Consider the following 10581-nt stretch of genomic DNA (forward strand, 5'->3'; position numbering starts at 1 on the left):
CGACAACGGTAGCCAAACCATGGCTGATCCGTCTCTCTCTCTATTCCTCTGTCTCGTCTCTCTCTAAGTCAAGTCTTCTCTCTCTCTCTCTCTCTCTCTCTCTCTCTCTCTCTCTCTCTCTCTCTCTCTCTCTCTCTCTCTCTCTCTCTCTCTCTCTCTCTCTCTCTCTCTCTCTCTCTCTCTCTCTCTCTCTCTCTCTCTCTCTCTCTCTCTCTCTCTCTCTCTCTCTCTCTCTAATATTAATCCAGTTTTATTTATTTCAGATTGTGTTAAGAATATGGAGAAAGACGGACCAAGGCAAGAAGAGGAGGAGGAGGAGGAAGAAGAAGAAGAAGAAGAAGAAGAAGAAGGAATAGGTGGAGGAATATGAGAAGAGGAGAGAAGAAGAAAAGAAAAAGAAAAGGTAAAATAATAAATGTCATTTCATAAACTTTTGCTATTTCAATTCTCTCTCTCTCTCTCTCTCTCTCTCTCTCTCTCTCTCTCTCTCTCTCTCTCTCTCTCTCTCTCTCTCTCTCTCTCTCTCTCTCTCTCTCTCTCTCTCTCTCTCTCTCTCTCTCTCTCTCTCTCTCTCTCTCTCTCTCTCTCTCTCTCTCTCTCTCTCTCTCTCTCTCTCTCTCTCTCTCCTCCTTCTCTTTCTCTTTCTCTCCTCCTCCTCCTCCTCCTCCTCCTCCTCCTCCTCCTCCTCCTCCTCCTTTGCTAATACTATTACTATTATTACTATCCCAGTGTGACCTGTGTGACCTCTGACCTTCTGCCGCAGGACTCCTTGGACTGCGACTTCACTGTGACCCGAGAGGAGGTGGCCACTCAACGCTGAGGTCACACGGCTCCTTTCCTTATGCAGGTCAGTGGTGTGGTGTGTGGTGTGGGAGGTGTGGTTGGGTTAGGGGATTGGGTTAGCCTGGGTAAGATTTTGAAGCCATTTTAGGCAGTTTGGCATGTTTTGAGGGTATTTTGAGACTGTTTGGCATGTTTTGAGGATATTTGAAAACAGTTTGACATGTTTTATGGCCATATTGGCATGTTTTGAGGGCATTTTAATACAGATACACTTTGGCAGGTTTGGAGTGTCTATTAAGACAGTTTGGTATGTTTTGAGGACAATTAAAGACAGGTTGCCAGGTTTTGAGGCCATTTGAAGACAGTTTGGCAGGTTTTGAGGGCAGATTAAGACAGTTTGTTATGCTTTGAGGGCAATTTAAGACAGTTTGGCAGGGTTTGAGGATACTGTAAGACAGTTTGGCATGTTTTGATGGTATTTTAAGACAGTTAGGCATTTTTTAAGGGTATTTTAAGACTGACATGTTTTGAGAGTATTTTGACACAGTTTGGTATATTTCAGGGCAATTTAAAACAGTTTGACATGCTTTGAGGGCAATTTAAAACAGTTTGGCATATTTTGAGGGTATTTTGAGACAGTTTGACATATTTTATGGCCATATTGAGACAGTTTGCCATGTTTTGAGAGCATTTTGAGAAAGTTTGACATGTTTTGAGGGCATTTAAGACAGTTTGGAGGACATATTGAGACAGTTTGGTATGTTTTGAGTGTATAGTAAGACAATTTTGGAGGTTTTTAGGGAAATTGAAGACAGTTTGGGAGATTTGGAGGGCATATTAAGGCAGTTTGTTATGTTTTGAGGGAAATTTGAGACAGTTTTGCTGGTTTTGAGGCCATGTTAAGATAGTTTAACTTGTTTTGAAGAAATTTTAAGACAGTTGACATGTTCTAAGGGCATATTAAGACAGTTTGACATGTTTTCATGGCATATTAAGAGAGTTTGGCAGATTTTGAGGGCAATTTAAGAAAGTTTGGCAGGTTTTGATGGCATTTTAAGACAGTGTGGCAAGTTTTGATGGCATTTTAAGACAGTTTGGCAGGTTTTGATGGCATTTTAAGAAAATTTGGCTTGTTTTGATGGCATTTTAAGACAGTTTATCATGTTTTGAGTACATTTTAACCCTTGGCTTACGGTGGACGAATTTATTTTCCGTTCCCTACTCACGGGTAAATTTTGAAATATCAGAAAATTATATAAGATGATTTTATTTTTAAAAATTGTTTTATGTTTGTAATTGTAAAAACAATGATGTACTATCCAGAGCGCTACGACCTCTGAGAGAAAAGTTATTGCAGGTCAAAGATTCCTGTCAAAACGTGTTGTGTGACCCCGGGTAGAAATGACGGAGTTCTGCGAGGAAGCTCTCTCTCTCTCTCTCTCTCTCTCTCTCTCTCTCTCTCTCTCTCTCTCTCTCTCTCTCTCTCTCTCTCTCTCTCTCATCGGATCAGATATGAATGAGTGAAGAGTAATGAAATAATAATAAAAGAGAGAGAGAGAGGAAAGGTTTGTTTGTTCACGTGTTCCATCCTTCCTTCCCTTCCCCTCCCTCTCTCATCGTATCAGATATGAGAGAGAGAGAGAGAGAGAGAGAGATTCTATGAGGATAATGGGAAGCCAGAAATCCTTATCCTGTAAAGAAGCAACACCATGTTGCATCACGTGACCACCTGCTTGTCACTCTCAGTATCAATGCATCAGTGATGGAGGGTAGTCAGTCACCTCCTCCACCTCCTCTTATATCTACTTCACCACCATCATTGCCTCCTCCTGCACCCTCTCACCCTCCATCACCACACCCTTCAACAATTTGACTTAGACCTGAGCCCTCTTCTTCCTCCTCACCTTCACTACTCGTCTCCTCACCCTCAATTTGTTTTGGTGTCGATCCTTTGTCTCTTTGTGTCACTCCTCCTTACCTGCTGTACTTCTGCATTCCCACCTCGCCGATCTGTCTCCACCTTCTTCTCTTGTAGTATCTCCCCCTTCCGTTATTTCTTCTTCTCCTTCTTCTGTTTCTAGCTTTGTAAATTATATGGAGGAACAGTTCCTAACCTCTTTCGAGGAGTCCGAGGAGGAATATATTTGTGAGGTCCCTGGTACCCCGGAGGAGTAAATGGTAAGAGTTGTCTAAATTATTACTTTATTTCCGTAATCCTAGTCTAACAGTAAGCTCTATTACAACTGAAAAGAAAGAGAATAAAAACTTGTATACGGAATGAACTGGAGCAGAACAAAACAAACTCTGGCAACACTAGTGCGATGACACGTGCTGGCCCACAGGGTAGTAAAGGTCGGAGGGAGTGAAGGGAGGAATCCGAGGAGCCATCAAGTGGGTGCAAGAAAGCTGCATCTGCAAACTCTGCAATAAAAGAGATCACATGTAAACATAGCTTATGAAGTGTGTGTGTGTGTGTGTGTGGAGAGAGTGTGTGTGTGTGTGTGTGTGTGTGTGTGTGTGTGTGTGTGTGTGTGTGTGTGTGTGTGTGTGTGTGTGTGTTCATTTGTACAAACATTCATGTGGTTATATATACTCTATTCAAGAAACACTCATTCACTTTACCTTGTGAAATAATGGAAGATGATCTGTTTGATGGCAATAAAAGATACACCAACATCTGCCTGAAGGATAGAGTCCTCTCTCCCCACTCCCTGCGCTCCCTGCGATAAGGAGAGAAGGGGAAATATTTTTAGGCGCACAGAGTTGCCCTCCTCACACCCGACACTCATATTTCGTGTAAAATCAGTATACAGTGAATCTTACAAGACGTAATACTCTTTTGTCAGTATAATGTAAAGTTATATTTACCTTGCAACTGGTAGCTCTGTAGAATTCCTATGTAGGACTCTGTACTAGATCATCTTGCCGATACACCACGTACTGTTTGCTTGAAGGAGACAGGCCTCCTCTCCCTTGCTGCCCCTGTGACAAGGAAAGAAGATAATGTAGGCACACAGCTGCCCAACCTTACATCCAAACATTTACCCAGTCATATTTTGTGTAAAATCAGTATTCAGTGAATCTTACAAGTAATACTTATTTTGTTAGTATAACGTAAAGTTATATTTATCTTGCTATTGGTAGAATGTAGAGCTCCGTACTAGGTCATCTTGCCATATGTTGCTCCTTATACATGTATCACTATATCTAAACAGTTCTCTTTCCCACTTATTAGTATGTCTTGAGGGTGTGATATTTCTTGAAACATTCGCCTAGGCACAACCCTACACCACGCCCTTCACACATTGTTGTCACTAGCTTGCGTTTCTGTTCTCTCCTCTGCGTTGTTTTGCAAACTATACATTCCCTCTGTCCCTTCTTATGTGGCCTTCCTGGTGCTGGAGGAACATGTACAGGGAAATGAGTTTCCAGTCCTACAGCTTGCCAGTCCTTCCTGAGCTGCACGGCTCTGTCTATCTGGACGTGAATGTGTAGGCACTTGTGTTGGAAATCTTTCCAGCATTTGTTTTATGACTTTCATACTGAATACTCTTAGAGATGACTTGTTGCCTGTTTTGGTCATGTAAATGTTGCATGCATTCAACATGCAAATATCTATCATGTGGAAAAATACTTTCCTATACCACTTGACACTTATTCTTAGGCTGTCCACTGTACCTAGCTGCATATCAGCTTTATCAACGAGTCTCATGTTGATGTTATAATCAGCGACAATATCAGGTTTGAAGATAGGCTCATTTGTTCTCCTGTGAACCCGCTGGGTATCTTTCATCTGGCCAGTGTGGATAGTAGAAAGAAGATGCACTGCTCTTTTATCGTGCCATTTCATTACTATCATATCATGTGTCTTGAATCTGATTACATCACCTTTTTTTGTTACTCCAAAGTTTGGCATATATTTTCTCTTTGATCTGACAGTGCCCACTGCACCAGTATTATTATCATGTAAATACCTTGCCAGCTGAGGACTCGTATACCAATTATCAGTATACAATACATGGCCTTTTCCCAGGTAATCTTTCAGGAGTACATCTACTACTGAGCCAGAGAATCCACTAGGATTGTTTTTAGTCAATCATCAATGTCACTGCCAGAATGGATGCAAAATCCAGCACAATTCCGGTTTTGCAATCACATAGCACATACAATTTGATTCCAAAGCGATGTCGCTTTGATGGTATATATTGTTTGAAAGCTAATCTTCCCTTGAATAGCATCAGTGATTCATCTATAACAAGATTCTGAAATGGGTTGAAGTAAGACTTGAATTTATCTGTAAGACTTTGCAGCACTGGTCTTATTTTCCAAAGTGGATCAGCAGTTTCTTCACTAGAAAAGTGAAGAAATCTTAGAATATTACTGTAACTGTCTCTTGTGATTTGTCTTGCAAAAAATGGCATGTATAACATCTCAGCCTTGCTCCAGTAATCATGTCTAACAGCCTTTTTAGAATGAGGCATTAGCATAGTCACAGCTATGAACGTCAAAAGTTCATCTCTCGTAATGTGTAGCCATTCTTTCTCGTGCGAGCGAGGGGTTACATCAGATGTTTCAGCATACCGGGCATGATATGCGTTGGTTTCAGTCACTATATGATCCAGTAATTCATTATTGAGCAATGCCAAGAAATAATGACACAGCCCCGTGCCAATCTTCAAATGTCAAGCGGGAAAAATCATGATTACCGATACGATCGCCGTCTCTCTGGACGGAACAATATCATCATTCATGTACGATCACCGTAAGCCAAGAAGGGTTAAGATAGTTTGTCAGGTTTTGAGGACATTTTAACACAATTTGACATGTCCTCCTCCTCCTCCTCCTCCTCCTCCTCCTCCTCCTCCTCCTCCTCCTCCTCCTCCTCCTCCTCCTCCTCCTCCTCCTCCTCCTCCTCCTGTGCTAATACTATTACTATTATTACTATCCCAGTGTGACCTGTGTGACCTCTGACCTTTTGCCACAGGATTCCCTGGACTGCGACTTCACTGTGACCCGAGAGGAGGTGGCCACTCAATGCTGAGGTCACACGGCTCTCTTCCTTATGCAGGTCAGTGGTGTGGTGTGAGGTGTGGTTAGGTTACATTAGGTTAGGTTGGGCGGTTAAGGTTTTGAGGGAATTTTGAGGCAGTTTGTCATGTTTTGAGGGTATATTTAAACAGTTTGGCATATTTTAAGGGCATTTTAGATAGTTTGGCATGTGTTGAGGGTATTTTGAGACAGTTTGACGTGTTTGGTGGGCAGTTTAAGACAATTTAGCATATTTTGAGACAGTTTAGCATGTTTGAGGATATTTTAAAACAGTTTGACATGTTTTATGGCCATATTGAGACAGTTTGGCATGTTTTGAGGGCATTTTCAGAGTTTGACATGTTTTGAGGGCATTTTAATACATTTTGGCAGGTTTTGAGAGCAATTTGAAACAGTTTGGCTGGTTTTCAGGGTATATTAAGACAATTTGAGAGGTTTTGAGGTGAGTTAAAGACAGTTTGGCAGGTTTTCAGGCCATATTAAGACAGTTTTGAATGTTTTGAGGGCAATTTTAGACAGTTTGGCAAGTTTTGAGGCCATATTAAGACAATTTGACATGTTTTGATGGCATTTTAAGAGTTTGGCAGATTTTGAAGGCATATTAAGGCAGTTTGGCAGATTTTTTGAGTATATATATATATATATATATATATATATATATATATATATATATATATATATATATATATATATATATATATATAGTTAGGCATTTTGCATTATTGTAAATAACAGCATATTCTTATTTGATTTATAATTAACAGTGGTAGTGGTAGCCTTTTCCAAGATATCATACTGGAATAGGTGGAAGCTTGAATTATATATGTATATTATTAATTTTAATGGTAGTTTAATTTTTGAGTTACTTGTGTTAACCTAAGGATGTAAAATTTCCATAACTAAGAAAGTAACGATTCTGTTTTGTAATCATGTGCATTGTGTATAATTTGTTGCATATTAATTATTTAAGATCATAGCAATACACTAGAAATTTAGAATAAACTAAACTTTTTTCTATTTAATTGAAAAGATTAGGTGAAAGCTCATTTTTCTGAATTGGTCTACTAATGTGTAATGAATTAATATCAAAGGATGTCAGATTTAATTAAAGAGAAACATACACAACAAAATGAGTTTCTTTTGCTAATATTTTGTCTGTTTTACAATTTTAATAATTTTAAAAATATTTTCGACCGCCAAAATATCGTCAATAAAATTAATAATGAAAATGCACAAGACCAAATGGTCGCTAAAGGAGTAAGTAAGAATTTAAAATAACTGACAAGAATCAGAAGACTGAGAAGATATTCATTCCAATTACTGAGTAATTTACCTTTTCAAAATGGCTTCACAAAGCTTCTAGAATTGCTCCTATTTCACAAACGTTCTCAGAAGGACTCACAGCATCCCCCAAAACAAAGCCTCCCATCTGATAACGCTCACCGTCCACCAACTCATCCTGGTGTCCAGTGCAGTAATCACTATAAGTAGTAGTATCGGTATCGGCCCAATTAGGTGGTATTGGTATCGTTATCGGAATCGGCCAAAATTTTGGTATTGGTACATCTTTAATTTGAGACAGATTTGGCATGTTATGAAGGCATTTTAAGGCAGTTTGTCATGTTTTGAGGATATTTTAGGACAGTTTGGTATGTTTTGAGGCATTTTAAGATAGTTTGCCAGGTTTTGAGGAAATTATAAGACAGTTTGATATGTTTTGATAGGATTTTAAGACAGTTTTGCATGTTTTGAGGTCAGTTAAAAAAGTTTGACATGTTTTAACGGCATTTGAGTTGCGTTCAGTTCAGTTTACAAAATAGTGAAGGTGACTCAATATAAACAGTGCACCTCTCATTACAGGAAAGTCAAGACACACTGCTGCTGGAACACTGCACCACCAAGCCAAGACAAGACAAGCGACAACACAACACAAGCCTTCTACAACACCTACAGCCATCAGCAACACCCAGAGTACAAGACAACACCTGGAGCCATGAAGAATAGTTAGGATAGATTAGCAGTTTGGCATTTTTAATTATAAGGACATTTTAAGACCATTTGGCATGTTTTTATGGTATTTTAAGACCATTTGATATGTTTTTATGGTATGTTAAGACCATTTGGCATGTTTGTATGATATTTTAAGACCATTTGGCATGTTTTATGGTATTTTAAGACTATTTGGCATGTTTTATGTTTTAAGACCATTTCACATGTTTTTATGGTATTTTAAGACCATTTGGCATGTTTTTATGGTATTTTAAGACCATTTGGCATGTTTTTTATGGTATTTTAAGACCATTTGGCATGTTTTGAGGGCATTTGAAGAAAGTTTGGCTATGGTAATACCCTTTTATTGACATTAACCCTTCAGTACCATGACACATTTCCATATTCCTTGTGGTGACTATTTGGTGATTTTGTACAGCTTCACAAACTCATGTGGGGGGTGAAAATTGTGAAGACTATGGCCATTAATCTTGTAACCTTCATAGACCTTCGATAATGTCAATAAAATGGTCTAATGGTGCACAAATCTCAAGGTAAAAATGTGTCCCAGTACTGAAGGGGTTAAGAAGGGTGTATGGAGGTGACAAGATTAATGGGCACAGTCTTCACTATTTCAATCCCCCCACATGAGTTTGTGAAGCAAGTGTTGGATTCTCTGGACAAAGATGCAGTGTCCTTGTTAAGAGATTCACTCAGCACTCACTCACTCCTTCACTTACTGAACTCAGAGGGAATGAAGAATGTGCATTGTTGCTGCTTGTGTGTCAGACAAAGGCCTGTATTCACAAACACTTAGCTGTCTCAACAACACGCCTTCCAAGGCCACAGAGATCACTGGCAGGGTTTTCATGAGTGTTTCTCCACTTAATATTATAGAAATGTCACTCTGCCTCAGGAACCATAAAAATACCCTTATTCTCTCATCACCACTGTTTTCCAAGGCCACACAGATGACTGGCAGGGTTTTCAAGACTGTTTCTCCACTTAATAATACAGAAATCTTGTCATTCTGCCTTTACAACTGTAAAAACATTCTTCAAAACTCTTTATTCTCTCTCTATGACAATTTTCCAAGGCCACAGAGATGACTGGCAGGGTTTTCAAGACTGTTTCTCCGGTAAATAATATAGAAATCTTGTCATTCTGCCTTTAGATCTCTCTCTCTCTCTCTCTCTCTCTCTCTCTCTCTCTCTCTCTCTCTCTCTCTCTCTCTCTCTCTCTCTCTCTCTCTCTCTCTCTCTCTCTCTCTCTCTCTCTCTCTCTCTCTCTCTCTCTCTCTCTCTCTCTCTCTCTCTCTCTCTCATGGATCTTTCTTAATGTCAATGAAATGGTCTAATGGTACACAAATCTCAAGGTAAAAAATGTGTCCCAGTACTGAAGGGGTAAAAATAGTGAAGATTATGGCCATTAATCTTCTGCCTTCAATAGATCTTTCCAAGTGTCAAGAAAATGGTCTAATGGTATGCAGATCTCAAGGTAGAAATGTGTCCCAGTACTGAAGGGGTTAAAATAGTGAAGACTTGCCATTATTCTTCTGCCATCTATAGACCTTTCCTGATGTCAATAAAATGTCTAATTGTACACAAATTTCAAGGTAAAAATGTGCTTCAATGTTGAAGGGGGTTAAAATAGTGAAGAATGTGGCCATTAGTCTTCTGACGTGTATAGATCTTTCCTACTGTCAATAAAATGGTCTAATGGTACACAAAATCTCAAGATGTCCTAGTATTAAAGGGATTAAAATAATGACGAATGTGGCCGTTAATCTTCTGACCTCTGTAGACCTTTCCTAATGTCAATAAAATGGTCTAATGATACAGAAATGTCAAGGTAAAAATGTGTCCCAGTACTGAAGGGGTTAAAATAGTGAAGACTGTGACCATTAACCTTCTGATGTCTATAAACTTTTCCTAATATCAATAAAATGGTTTAATGGTACACAGATCTCAGGGTAAAAATGTGTCCCAGTACTGAAGGGGTTGAAATAGTGAAGACTGTGGCCATTAATCTTGTGATCTCCATACACCTCTCCATTTTATTGATATTAGCAAGGGTCTATGGTGGTCAAAGGATTAATGGCTACAGCCTTCACTATTTTAATCCCTTCAGTACTGGGACACATTTTTACCTTGAGATTTTTGTACCATTAGACCATTTTATTGATATTAGCAAGGGTGTATGGAGGGCACAAGATTAATGGCCACAGCCTTCACTATTTTAACCCCTTCAGTACTGGGACACATTTTTCCTTGAGATTTGTGTACCATTAGACCATTTTAATGACATTAGCAAGGGTGTATGGAGGGCACAAGATTAATGTGTGTGTTGTTTTAAAAATGTTTTCATGGATATTATTACTATTTGATTGTTTACTTTGATTGCGCTCTCTCTCTCTCTCTCTCTCTCTCTCTCTCTCTCTCTCTCTCTCTCTCTCTCTCTCTCTCTCTCTCTCTCTCTCTCTCTCTCTCTCTCTCTCTCTCTCTCTCTCTCTCTCTCTCTCTCTCTCTCTCTCTCTCTCTCTCTCTCTCTCTCTCTCTCTCTCTCTCTCTCTCTCTCTCTCTCTCTCTCTCTCTCTCTCTCTCTCTCTCTCTCTCTCTCTCTCTCTCTCTCTCTCTCTCTCTCTCTCTCTCTCTCTCTCTCTCTCTCTCTCTCTCTCTCTCTCTCTCTCTCTCTCTCTCTCTCTCTCTCTCTCTCTCTCTCTCTCTCTCTCTCTCTCTCTCTCTCTCTCTCTCTCTCTCT

The 10581-nt window shown here is 39.5% G+C and overlaps 1 long non-coding RNA gene across 1 annotated transcript; it reads right to left on the reverse strand.

The window, feature by feature from the left end:
- Positions 1-3062: 3062 nt before the first annotated feature.
- Positions 3063-3743, reverse strand: LOC123502533. The gene is made up of 3 exons (XR_006674153.1): positions 3652-3743; positions 3406-3503; positions 3063-3204 (listed from the first exon to the last, which is right to left on the reverse strand). It is a non-coding gene; the product is annotated as an uncharacterized LOC123502533 (long non-coding RNA).
- Between the last annotated feature and the right edge of the window lie 6838 nt (positions 3744-10581).

This window comes from Portunus trituberculatus, chromosome 11 (assembly GCF_017591435.1).
Source record: "Portunus trituberculatus isolate SZX2019 chromosome 11, ASM1759143v1, whole genome shotgun sequence".
NCBI lineage: Eukaryota > Metazoa > Arthropoda > Malacostraca > Decapoda > Portunidae > Portunus > Portunus trituberculatus.